The 13,145-nt window shown below is 36.7% G+C and overlaps 1 protein-coding gene across 2 annotated transcripts in view; it reads right to left on the reverse strand.

Moving 5' to 3' along the window:
- Window positions 1-12,645, reverse strand: part of LOC138710604 (very long chain fatty acid elongase AAEL008004) — a 324,219-nt gene extending 311,574 nt beyond the window's left edge. The window contains exon 1 of one of the 2 annotated variants that reach the window (XM_069841607.1): window positions 12,516-12,645. The gene's annotated coding sequence lies outside the window, so the exon portion shown is untranslated. The remainder of the gene's footprint in view (window positions 1-12,515) is intronic. The other variant, XM_069841608.1, reaches the window with a different exon arrangement.
- Window positions 12,646-13,145: the final 500 nt, after the last annotated feature.

The raw sequence follows: 13,145 nt of genomic DNA on the forward strand, positions 1-13,145 counted from the left end.
TTTGTAAAGTGACTCGGATAATCTAGAAAATGAACAGCTCCTGTGAGCTTCAAGATAAAATACTAAGTTTTCTCCATTTACATTTAATGTTTGATCCAGGACAAATGCTAGTCTTTTACGACATTCGTAAAATACTACCATGTTCTATAAACAAAAAAAAAATGTAAAAAAAATAGTAGTACTTTATGTGGACCAAATAAAGTTTAAGTATACATTACCGCAGCTCACCCAAATATAGCTATAATTAAGCAATAAAAATATGTACTAGTATCTTACTGAATAATTGATACTTAATATATGTGCCGCGTGTAGTCTATATTTATAAAATTATTCCATCTCTGGCTTTCATTCGCTCATAAATAAACGCAACGCAAATCAGACATCAAATGTTATAACCTTCAAATAGCATTAAAGGAGCCTCTGGAGTAGCTCAGTCGGCTAAGGCGCTTGTATACTAATCCAGAATTGCGCTCGAGCGTGGGTTCAATTCCCACTTCGGACCGATTACCTAGTTGTTTTTTTTTCGAGGATTTCCCCAACCGTAAGACAAATGTTGGGTAATTTATGGCGAATTCTCGACATCATCTCGCCAAATACCATCTCGCTATCACCAATATCATCCACACTAAATATCCGAGCAGTTGATACAGCGTCTGACAGTCTGACAACTGTTGTAGAGGGAGAATTTTTTATTCAATAAATTGCTTAAAATTTGAAGTCGAAAAAACAGCAATAAAAAAACTTTTGTCTCAACTCACTCACGCACCGTATGTTTGGCCACATTTGATTATATGGCTAGATCATTTAAACCAGTTTCAAATGTAATTGCGATCATAAAAACATAAAAGTGGATTTTCTTAATTTTTCAGAATTATTTCGCCATAGTGTCCCCTTAATACAGAATGGCCTGGTGCATCACCAGATGTTAATTAGGCCGTGTATTTCGGGACAATATTGAAGGACCAGTAGAAACTCGGATGATGCAAGAAGAGGATATCATAGATATTCTCGGAACACACTGATTGCACATGTTACAGCGGTTTTAAACACACGAAATGGGATACAAATCTTTTTGTCACACTATTACTTTCCGATTCTAAAAGAATACGTGCTATTCAGGAGAAAAATGGTGGATACACAAATAATTAATGTGGAATGTGTATAAAAATTAATAATTAGAATGTTATAGCAGCCAATTGTGTTTGTGTGAGTATTCATTTATGTTGATCCCTATACAAAGGTCACGGTCATGACCTACGTCCTACCTACCTAATACAAAAGATTTCAATGCATGTGAATCATTCCGGATAAATTGACTGGTAGATAATATTGAATATGAAAAAATCCGACCGATACTTCAGGCGAAATTGCTGCACACAAACAGAAGGTACGCCCAAAACCAATTTTACAGTATCATGAACAAATCTACTAAAAAACATGTGTTTCAGTAGAAAATTATTTCAAAATCTTTTTGTAACATCATTTTATATTTTATAGTTCACATCATGAGGAAGTGAAATCGTACGATGTAAGTAGAGCCCTGCGTTTGGTTACCTAAAGCCTCCAAGCAACACATATGTACGGAGTGTAGCGCGGCGTACAGACTTACAGTCTGCTGTTCAGTGAACATGTCAAAACAAAATAAAGCTAGGAGGCTGGGAATGAGTGAAACTGTTCTCCATTCAGGAGATTAACCGTGAAAGGAATGTGCTTACTATTGCGTCATCTATTGGAGCGAAGTAGATAGATAATATTACCGTTATTACGTCAGTTTAAAAAACATGCGCTCTCCTGCATATGTTATTTCCTGTATGGAGGAATTAAAAGACCAGGAGATTAACCGTGATCTAATTTTGTAACTGGGGTATACCTGGTAAGGTTTATCTTGTCTCAGTAGCAATAAAACCAAGTCCCTTCAAATGAGGGTGGAGATTATAGGAGGGTTGTAAATTTTCAGTATTCCTTTCAAAACCTTGTTATTGTACAGGCTGCCGGAACTCAATTTCTTGAAAGACAAGCTCAGTGACGGAACTACACAGTACGAAGAGAGATATTTTGTAATTTATTTTGCGCTACAGAATGTATCAACTGGTCCCTTCCGCCACTGGATGGATGGACGGCAAAGCTCCGCTCCCCCATTGCCATAACAATACAGACGAAGTAAGACATATCTCCTTTCTCTCTTTTTTCACAGTGAGACAAGATACATCACACAGACTTTAGTATAAGTATATGTGTATCAGTGTTATCGTGTGTGCTTTTAGAGTTAGCCAATGGAGATGCGTGTACGCACGTGTGTGACCTTATGACATCTTATGACATAAACATTCATTCACAGCATTACCCCGCTGCGTCTCATTCCCCTGAGACTTTCTCTGGTTGGAGTACAGTACAATAGAAGAATTTGGTAGCGAGCACGTCATTAAGAAAGAAGAAAACTTATTTTATCAGAAACAAGCAGAAATTTTTCATTTTAAACACTCGAAATGTTTACAGTAAGGGAGGGAAGTTCATACTGAAGGGGAAACACAGTGGCAATCTCACTCTACTTTTTGTTTTTGTACACAACACTAAGTCAATGAACGGTCGCTCGACTTAAGTAGTCGCGGTTTGCATCAGTGGCATAGCATTATCATCTGAAAAGTTAATGACATTAAATATGGATAATTGAGCAATATCTTTATTATCTGTACTTTCATCAAGTGCCAAAGAGTACCACTTCATAGTTCGTATTTTATTAATTAATTGTGCCTCTAAGTTAGAACTAAGCTCCACTGTTCTGCCCGCAATTGTGGGGTGACAGATTGCACTTGAATTGTTCGATAATGTTAGGGCAAACATTTTCTGCAACTAAAACTACAAAGTCTTTAACATTCTCCCCCATTGCAAATGGTTTCATTCTATCCGCAATATATTATGAAATGCAGTAGCTGGCAGGAACAAATTTTTGTGCCTTGCGATTATTTTAGTGTTTTTCCTTTTCAGACTTTCTAACAACTACTTTCTCTCGTCCCCTATAATAGATTAAAAATTCTTATGTTGATACAAAGTTGTATAGAATTATATTACGCTAATCGTTAAATTATTAGTAAACAATCATTTGACGCAGCTAAATATTAACTGATAAGTTAATTCCGTAATTTATTACATATATATTTTATTAGACTACAATAATTTTACAGAAATGACATTTCGTAAATAATAACTGAAATTATATTTTTCCTTGGTATGTTTTTATTAAAATATGCAATAAAGCAAATTGGTACAGAACATATTAAACAAAACGCTTTTTTCATTTTGTTCACCACAGAAATAATCTAATTCCCATTTCTTACGGAAAGAATATTTTCTCTTTGATTGCGCCGTACTCCTTAGGGTACGTAGTACATCACTGTTTACTTCAAAACTATGTAATGTTAAGTAAACAGTGCGCGTAGCGGGGTGAGTTTGAGATAGTGGTAGAAGGGGTAACGGAGGGGAAGCACACTGGGTGGCAAAAGCCTCTCCGCAGTGAACTCAGAGTCGCGTGGGAACGCTTAAGTTGGCAGCACTAAGATACAGCGAGGAAGCAGCGGTGCTGGCCTTGACCTAGAGTAGGTGGATTTTTTTAGTATGTTATTTTACGACGCTTTATCGACATCTTAGGTTATTTAACGTCTGAATGAGATGAAGGTGATAATGCCGGTGAAATGAGTCCGGGGTCCAACACCGAAAGTTACCCAGCATTTGCTCATATTGGATTGAGGGAAAACCTCGGAAAAAACCCCAACCAGGTAACTTGCCCCGACCGGGAATCGAACCCGGGCCACCTGGTTTCGCGGTTATACGCACTAACCGTTACTCCACAGGTGTGGACGAGTAGGTGGTAACTGAATAGAATTCTACGTACGTATAGCTGAGTGTGGACGTTATGCTTTTGAGCGGAATTCGTTGCCAACGTAACTGACTATAACTGAATGTGCTAGCGCATCACCTTCGCTGCGGAGAGACTTATGCGTCAATATTTTAGTACTCATTTGTATTTCACAGGCTAATGACACCAGATTTACTGGCATGTAAAAGAACTCCTGCGGATCAAAATTTCGGCACACCGGCGCCGCTAATATAACCTCGGCAGTTGCGAGAGTCGTTAAATAAAACATAATTTATGATTTCTAAAAAATATCTCACAGGCAAATAAAAAAGTTACTTTCTTTTTCTTCCAAATGTTAATAACGTCAAAAAAAGTGCTTATACAAATTTTGGCCACTTGTGCGCAATTACGAGGGCCGTAAAAATAAGTTTTCCTGGGGCCGTTTATAGAAAGAAAACACAATTATTTCACTGTAAAAATTTATTGAAACAAATAGGACTGTTGAGATATTTTTCACCATATTCCCCACCGGAACCGAGAAATTTGAATCTACAGAAAGGTGTAGACAGCTGCCATACACTGGTTTCGATCCCAGACGGCAGACTTGTACGACACAGGGATGTAAAAGTTGATCCCACGGTATGATAAATGTCTCAAATTCTGTGGGGAATATGTCGAAAAATAGCTGAACAATTGATGTATCTGTCCCAATAAAGTGTTTCATTAAATTATGTTTTCTTTCTGTAAACGGCCCATGGGAAACTTATTTTTTACTGCCCTTGTAATTGCGCTCGAGTGCCAAAATTTGTGTAAGCACTTGTTTTGACATTATTTACATGGTGGAAGAAAAAATATTAACTTTTTTATCTGCTCCCATGAGAATCTTTGTTTGTCACTCGATTTTCAAATACATCTTCTTCGATATATTGAAAAAGTGTGATCGAAGTCTGCTAACAGCATCTAAATATCTCTCAGAGTTAAAATAACATTTATAAAAGACATGGAAACACCATCAACATTCACTCATGCTCCTATAAAAAACATGAATAAGTTTAGAAAATGAATATATCGATTTTTATGGATAATTGCATATCTGTTTTCATTACAAAAAGAACGTTTGTCGTAAATACAGTAGAAAGACTCTTGCACAGAATCTTAAAAATTATTTCCTTAACAGCCCGTTCCCCTTAATACATAATATTGTAACAGAAGTGAATATGCCTGCATCTTTCTATCCAAATTATACATAATCCTCATTAATACAATAAAATTTATTAAAGCTTCCAAGCCACTCTTTGTAACAACCAGGTACTCTTAATCAATTGATATCTATCGCATATGGAGACAGTATTTTTTTCCGAAATTAACGCCTCTAACAAGGGAACAATCAATAGTGGAAGGTTGAGTAGAACCTTCAAATTTTGCACACTGATACGTCTTGTTACTATATGACGTTGTGTCAGACAAAAAGTTGCAAAAATAATATGCAAGGTAATAAAAACAATGTTCCGAATAACGCTGATAATCTATGTGAATCTAGTAGTTGCGGAGCGTCTGGCAGAGATGAGGGAGAAACAACTGAATCTTTGTAAACAGCAGAGTTAAATAGGATCTATCCATACCAGAGCTGCGATTCCTTTAACCAAAACATTGAAAATAGGTTAGTGGTGTCTAGACTATAGCTGCAATCTGACGTATAGAGTTACGAGCGTACACTCGCTACGAGAATACGGTATCAAAGGAAGTCGTCCCGTGAAGGTTGTTTTCTTTACTCAGGTACATGGACATTAAATTTACTATGAGCACAAGCGCTAGTCAGAATGTACTCTTGTATTGTTCAGAAATATGCGGAAAACAATAAAACACAACATGCGACAAATATTGGTAAACAAATTTGGCTGTAAGTACTTTTGTGTGGAGACAAGAGCGGAAAAAAATTAATTTCGTTCAATCACATCGTAATTCAAAAAGATATAGTGAACATATGAGAATTCATGTTAAAACACGAAGAACTCCATACACCTCACAAAGTATAAGTACCCAACAAGATTTTTCACCCGACTGCACTTCTTTTTCTTTTGATAAAATCAGAAAGTATATTGCAATTTGTCAAAAGATCAGTGAATTATATACCAGTATTTGTTATGCATAGAAGTACATTTTATTTATGAATGTCAAACTGTAATTGAAGATCTCCTTCGAAAAAGGGTGTGACATCAAATTAATGAAAAATATGACTTCTGTAGAAACAGGAAATTTTGAAGCATTCATTTACAACAATAAATGGCTGCATCCAATAGCTGAATAAACTGAATCCCTGATTAATAAAACTGTTCTGCTAGTACATATAGGCCGAACGAAATATGCCCCTAAAATTGTTTTCTTTTTCCTGAAAAGCGTATTATAGGTTTGTTGGTTACATCATTATTCGAGAGAGGTCTTCAATTATTACTAGTTTTTGTTATTCATAGAAATGTATTGTATTTATGTATTTTATTTAATTACTTTTCAAAGTTACATGAAGTTTACTGTGTTAAATTCCAATTAAAATGTTGCTCAATAATAAACATTTTAGTACACATGGAAACTTTGTTCACTGACCTGCTAGAAGATTGTTCACCCGATTGTACCTGTATACACGCGAGCACTGTTTCCGAATGGGATCGTAAAGGTATTCTCTGTCTCTTTCTTTCCTCTACAAACATAGTCACTGCGTAGTTTACAGCACAGTGTAGGTTAAAGGAATCTCAGCTCTGATCATTTCGAATAAAATATTAACCGATTTCATGGAATTAAACAAACTCATAAGTAGGGCCGAAAATAGTATTGGTTATAGACTAAACTGCATCGTACTATAACTCTGTGTTTACAAAATGCTTGTGTGCTCACTCGACTCGTTACAGTAGCGGCTGTTTGTACAGTAGCGTTCTGTATGAATGAACTCTTAATAGAATTTACACTTACAGCATTATTTGTGTTTCAAATTAATTAACTCGAAACAAACATTACATTTACGAAAATATCACTCTTCTCAATTAAGTCAAACACATTTTCCACACGTTATGAATTCCGTTTCCTTATTATCTGTTCTTTGTTAGACTTTTGTTTTGGTATTCTGATACAACCTCACGTCACTTCAGCAGGTCTACTATTGAGGAGTGTCGAATGTTCACTCTCTCTGCTCCTTACAGACAGTATAGATACCCGGCATTTGTAAACAATGTATATAGAAATTATTTACTACCCTGTTAACAATACTTTTCTTCAGCCCTACTCATAAGTGATGCCGTGTTATCACTTGCGAGGTTCAGACCTGTCTTCGGACAGTTGACTAAACAACAACAACAGTATATAAATTGGTGAGATATGTTTAATTATCTCACAAATTAAATCTATAACAGTATATTTGACAATAAATACAATACAAAGCCCACCGACACAGGTACGTCTTTCTTAGAACCTGTCACTATCCCTTTTTTATTTCTCTTATTCTGTCCTTCCACTCCTTATGGTTGTGTATAGACACTGCAGTCTCACTGAACATAAATAGAACAAAATTGTAAATTGTTAATGAAGTGGTGAAAGTACAATTTCTTATTGTACCACGCACAGCAAATAAAAATGTTGTTTCTTAATGCTACACAGTACATTTTTAATCCGTAATGGGTTTTAATGGACTCACTTTTTAAGTTCTAAATCAGTTATTTAAATTATTGTCCATAAGAACACAGCTGGTACGAAGTTTAGGGAATTTATGTTAGATCAGTTGTCGTCAGCACTCGCTGAAATGGGTAGAGTGCATGGAGGGTAAGGAACTCTGCTCCGTCGTGCACAAGGGATAGAGAGACAGGATGCCCGCCAGCAGCGACGATTGCACGCTAAGACAATGTCTTGTCCGCGGTTAAGATACGCTAGCCCGAGGGTGCAGTGTTTTGATGACCGCTGTGTCAAATGATAAACTTGTAGTAATCAATTATGCTGTGACTCAACAATTATTATGTGTTATATTTTACATATGTCTCTTGTGCTCAACATAAAATAAATGTACATAATAATCATACAAATAAAACAAACCCTTTCTTTAAAAATCTAACGTCATTTTCGATACATTTAGCTATGTGAAGTTACTTCAAACCTCAATTTTTTTAAGTACTGTAGACTACAACGTAAATTTTCTATTCATTTACCAATTAGACAAATTGATAACTTCCCTTTATTTTTAGGAATTATGCATCGATGTAACCCTCTCTCTTTGAAAGACAAAAAGAAATAACCAGTAAATAAGCGGTATTTCCAATATTAACTTGAGATTTTCTTTAATTGGTTAACATAATTTAATTGAAGTTACTAATTGCTCGTGTATATGAGAATATGGTGAAAGATTACATCACGTGAACAATTAGACTAAAGTAGCATGGTATTCAATTTCCTTCAAATTAAACGTATGACTTAGTATAGGCTACTGTTATGTTCGATATCAGACTGGATACTTTCCAGTCATTGCCTCGCGACACAGGCAATACACAGGCCTTGCCTTCTTCCGAGCGACAGCATCAGAACTACCAAACTACTACAAATATTCCAAGTACTACAGGTATTTAACGGTCTCATAGGTCGATTTCGAAAATTTGTTATAAATGCGACCTTTCAGTATACAAAATTAAAAAAGGTCCTATCCAATCGTAAGTATCCTTAAGGCCCATTCACAATGAAAATTAAACATAAACATAACGTAAGCATAAAACCTTGTGTCTATGTTATTTAATGAAAGCATTCACAATGAATTACATAAGCATAAACTTAATCTTAATCATAAGACGTTAACATGAAAGTTTGCAAACTCCAAACTTTCATGCTTATGTTTATGCGATTTGGAAACAGTACACAAGCGGAAAGCGTGTTTTCACTTTTTGTTTAACATCTCATGGGCTTTGCCTACGGGCAATATTTTGATCTATTGGCCGTGATGATAGCTAGGCGCGCAACATGGAATCATATGACGAAAAGTTGATTATTTTACATCTCCATTTCTTTGATTTCAAGTATTGAAAGCCATATACTGATGCCATTGTAGTTATTAGAAACATAAATTGAATAGCTACATCGTCAGTCATTGTGCAATTCTCCATTTTTATGTAATATATTCTGTAGTTTTGTTGATTCGGTATGTTTGTTTCCACACACGTATTATGTTTTTTTTATTGGGTTATTTTACGACGCTGTATCAACATCTAGGTTATTTAGCGTCTGAATGATATGAAGGCGATAATGCCGGTGAAATGAGTCCGGGGTCCAGCACCGAAAGTTACCCAGCATTTGCTCGTATTGGGTTGAGGGAAAACCCCGGAAAAACCTCAACCATGTAACTTGCCCCGACCGGGAATCGAACCCGGGCCACCTGGTTTCGCGGCCAGAAGCGCTAACCGTTACTCCACAGGTGTGGACTCGTGTTATGTTTAATTTTCATTGTGAATGGGCCTTGGCTACTTAAGTTTGTGGCATACGTTTATGTGCTTATGTTAATGTTTACGTTATGTTTAATTTTCATTGTGAATGAGCCTTTATTACGTGCCATTAGGGCAGTGGTCGTCAGCACTCGCTTATCCGTTGGTTACAAACGATAGTCCGAGTGTGTTCTGTGCTGATGACTGCTGCATTAGGGAGTCTGGCGACCCTACTGGACTGACTAAGAGATGGAATGCTGCTATTCAGCCCGAGTTCGTATGTGTATTCGTTGGTGAGACGGCGATGTGCTGTTGCCAAACTATGCAGAATTTCAGGCTGTCTAATTAACCATAGGCCTACTGAATTACAAAACATATTAATAGTTTTTTTATTCATTTTCATGTATTATATTGCCTCCTTCAATTCCCAAAGAAGTTATATCACTACCAACCTGTATATATTTTTCGAAATTAACATCTCTGAATATGTAACTATAAGAAACAAAATGTATTAGATATAATCAATTTTATGGAAACTTATAAGCCTTCCATTTGCGAAGACCAAATCCATTCATAAATGAACAGTTATGCAAAAAATGTAAATATATATACTAATATAGCTATTTTTTTCTAATTAGCACCTTCATGTTGAGTACAGTGTAACTACTTGTCTCAGATGTCACTAAAATCTTGTGAACGACCGTTTCTAACGTTCAGGACACTTCAATAAATAAAATAAATATTTAAAGGATGTCTGTATTAAGCATTTCATGTTATTAATTTACAGCTCTGGCTTGCAAGAATATAAATATCTATTTACCTTACACCATTTACAAAATATTTCACTTCATTATTTAAAAAATGCGCATCAAATATGGATGTATCGATATAATATTGGTTTCGAAATAAGCATATCTAGAACTACTTGCCTTAGAAATATTTACACTTTAAAAGCTAGAAAATCACTGTCTTTTACAGCCAGATATATTTATCGTTTCATAAGTAATGTCGATTTTTTGTTTGGTATTTTATAATATTTTAATGGCTTTTTTAGTTGCGCAGTGCAATTTATAGGGCGCTACGTTATTAATTCGTATTGTGAGCATGCGATATCCTCAATTCTTGATGCAGAGAATATAAAATGGCGGTGATAAAATTTGAGATAAGTCGAGGGTGAAGGTATCGTTAGTGATTATGTACAACAAATGGTTTCTGCGTTTCAGTAGGCCTAATGGGGAAGGAGATGTAAAAAATTTACAAAGCACTGGAATACCTAGACTATGGAATATTGAAAATACATGCAGAATTTATAAGAAAAAACATATATATATATATATATATATATGGAGTAACGGTTAGCGCATCTGGCCACGAAACCAGGTGGCCCGGGTTCGATACCCGGTCGGGGCAAGTTATCTAGTTGAGGTTTTTTCCGGGCTTTTCCCCTCAATCCAATACGAGCAAATGCTGGGTAACTTTCGGTGTTCGACCCCGGACCCATTTCGCCGGCATTGTCACCTTTATCTCATTCAGACGCTAAACAACCTGAGCTGTTGATAAAGCGTCGTAAAATAACCTACTATGTAATTATATAAGATTGTCAGAAGCATTTATGCTTCAAAAGATAGAATACCTCGCCACATTAAGGCGTTTAATAATCATGCAGATATTGTAGATCTGTATCTCATGAATTGACACCTGAACGGCTCAACAGTGTGGATATCTGTGGTAAGCTCATCTCCAATCCCATAGATAACAGATTTGTCAGAAGAATTGTCCGTCACATGTGATGAAAAGTGGCTCGATTCCCGCCAGCCTGCCAATGTCGTCGTGAAGGAAATCGGTTCGGCCTCAAAGTAATGTTATGTGTGTGGTGGAATTCCGAAGGTGTGATTCACTGGGAGATTATTCCAAACGGGCGTGCAGTCGATGCCGATCTTTATTCTCAACAGCCAGAACGAGTTCATGAAGCTTCGAGAGGGAGGTGCCCGGAATTATTTAATCGAAATAGAACTCTCTTGCAACAGGGCAATGCTAGACACATTACTTCTCTAACCGTCATGGAAAAGATTACGGAATTGGGAGGAATCGACATGTAGCCCTGGTCTTGCGCCTTTAGATTACGATTTGTTCCGATATAACGTTTTGAATATTATAAGACAAAGGTGTAACGATATAGAAAACCAACAGATGTTTACTTACATGAATGACAAGATTTCACTACAAAATTACAGGAAAGTTAAGACTGTATGGAGAAAAAAAATCATATAACGATATGTGATAGAAACGCTAGAATTGGTTTTGCATGAGTTAGGTTGGGAGTGTTGAAATTGAGAGGTTTTAGATGTAATACAGAAAATGACAGTTGCATATTATGTGGTAAAATAGAAACTATAAAGCACATATTGTTAACATTTATCGATACAGATTGGAGTGAAAGCAGTTTTATGAAAATGGAGTGGTTAAATTTTAGTAATGAAATTTTTTTAGCAAAAATATGAATAATTACAAATGAACAGGTGGTAAAGTCCTTAGGAACATACCTTTGGAAAGTAAGTGAAAAAAAAAGAGAAAAAGGAATGAGGGTAATAAATGAGTTAAAAGACATGTAAAATAAATTTTAAAATTTATAATGTAGGAAGGTCTATCTATGTATACGTATATAAAAATTGTATGTTGATAGACGAGTGATACCTACATGACCGGAGGTCAATGCTGAAATTCTACATTATAACGCACTGCAGCATAAATAATTGAATTAAAAGACTTGTTCTGATCCATGACCGAATTTCTGCGTGGCAAAAAATGTCCAAATCTTGGAAGCCGTTGAAGTGAGTATCACAGAATACTTCCGCATCAAAAACCAGGAGCTGGTACCGTCAAGGGATAACAAAGTTTTCTCAAAGATAGCGCAAGAACGTAGAATCGCATGTCCTTTACTTTGAAGATTAGATTAATTTCTTGTCACAACACACTCCAACTAAAAATTTGCTCCAAAACCGACATTACTTATGTTTCTGTCATACATAAACACGTATCGAATTTCAATATTTTTCTTGGCACTGGCACCTCTATATATTTCCTTTACAACAGCACTACGACTAACTGAAGCTCCCCTTAAGCTCAGCGTCAAAATGATGCGGTGTGCACAATCAAATGCATAGCGATGATGGGTGGACTGCAGTAGGCATTGCGTTCGCCGGCGGGCTCGTACTAACCTGAGCAGCGGTGGTCGAGCGGAGCACCTGTCCGATACGGCTGTTGAAGCACGACTGAGGACTGTCTCTGCGAGCTGCAGGTACCTTACCAGCGAGCTCGTGCATTCGCGTGCCCGAGGCCAGGGTTCACTCTGCCCACTCTCCCCACCAAGGAGCTTCAGAGACCCGAACCCTGGCTACGAACAGCTCCTCCACGAGGAGGTCATGCGGCTGGAGGGGGAGTGATGCTAGACAGAAGTGTCTGGCGAAGGAATGAAAACAATAATTGAAGAAACACTACCGGTAAGTTCTAGCTCAAGAGGTAGCTTCGTTGATTACACATTCAGCGGACCACGGAAATATTCATTCATATCAATCTAACAGGGAGATAGCGTATGAGGCTTTTTGCATCGTATCTCTCTAATGTTGTCATAAGTAAGCCCCGGGGGTTTAGCCAAAAATTCAAATTAGTGGTGCACAAGGCTGAGTTAGTACACAACTTGCGCTGCCTGTTGTAGGTCACGCGACATTGGGTACGGTAAGCAGGTAGGAAATGCTGTGAGTGAAATTTTTTTTAGTAGGTTATTTTACGACGCTTTATCAACATCTTAGGTTATTTAGCGTCTGAATGAGATGAAGGTGATAATGCCG

The sequence above is a fragment of the Periplaneta americana genome, chromosome 12 (assembly GCF_040183065.1).
Source record: "Periplaneta americana isolate PAMFEO1 chromosome 12, P.americana_PAMFEO1_priV1, whole genome shotgun sequence".
NCBI lineage: Eukaryota > Metazoa > Arthropoda > Insecta > Blattodea > Blattidae > Periplaneta > Periplaneta americana.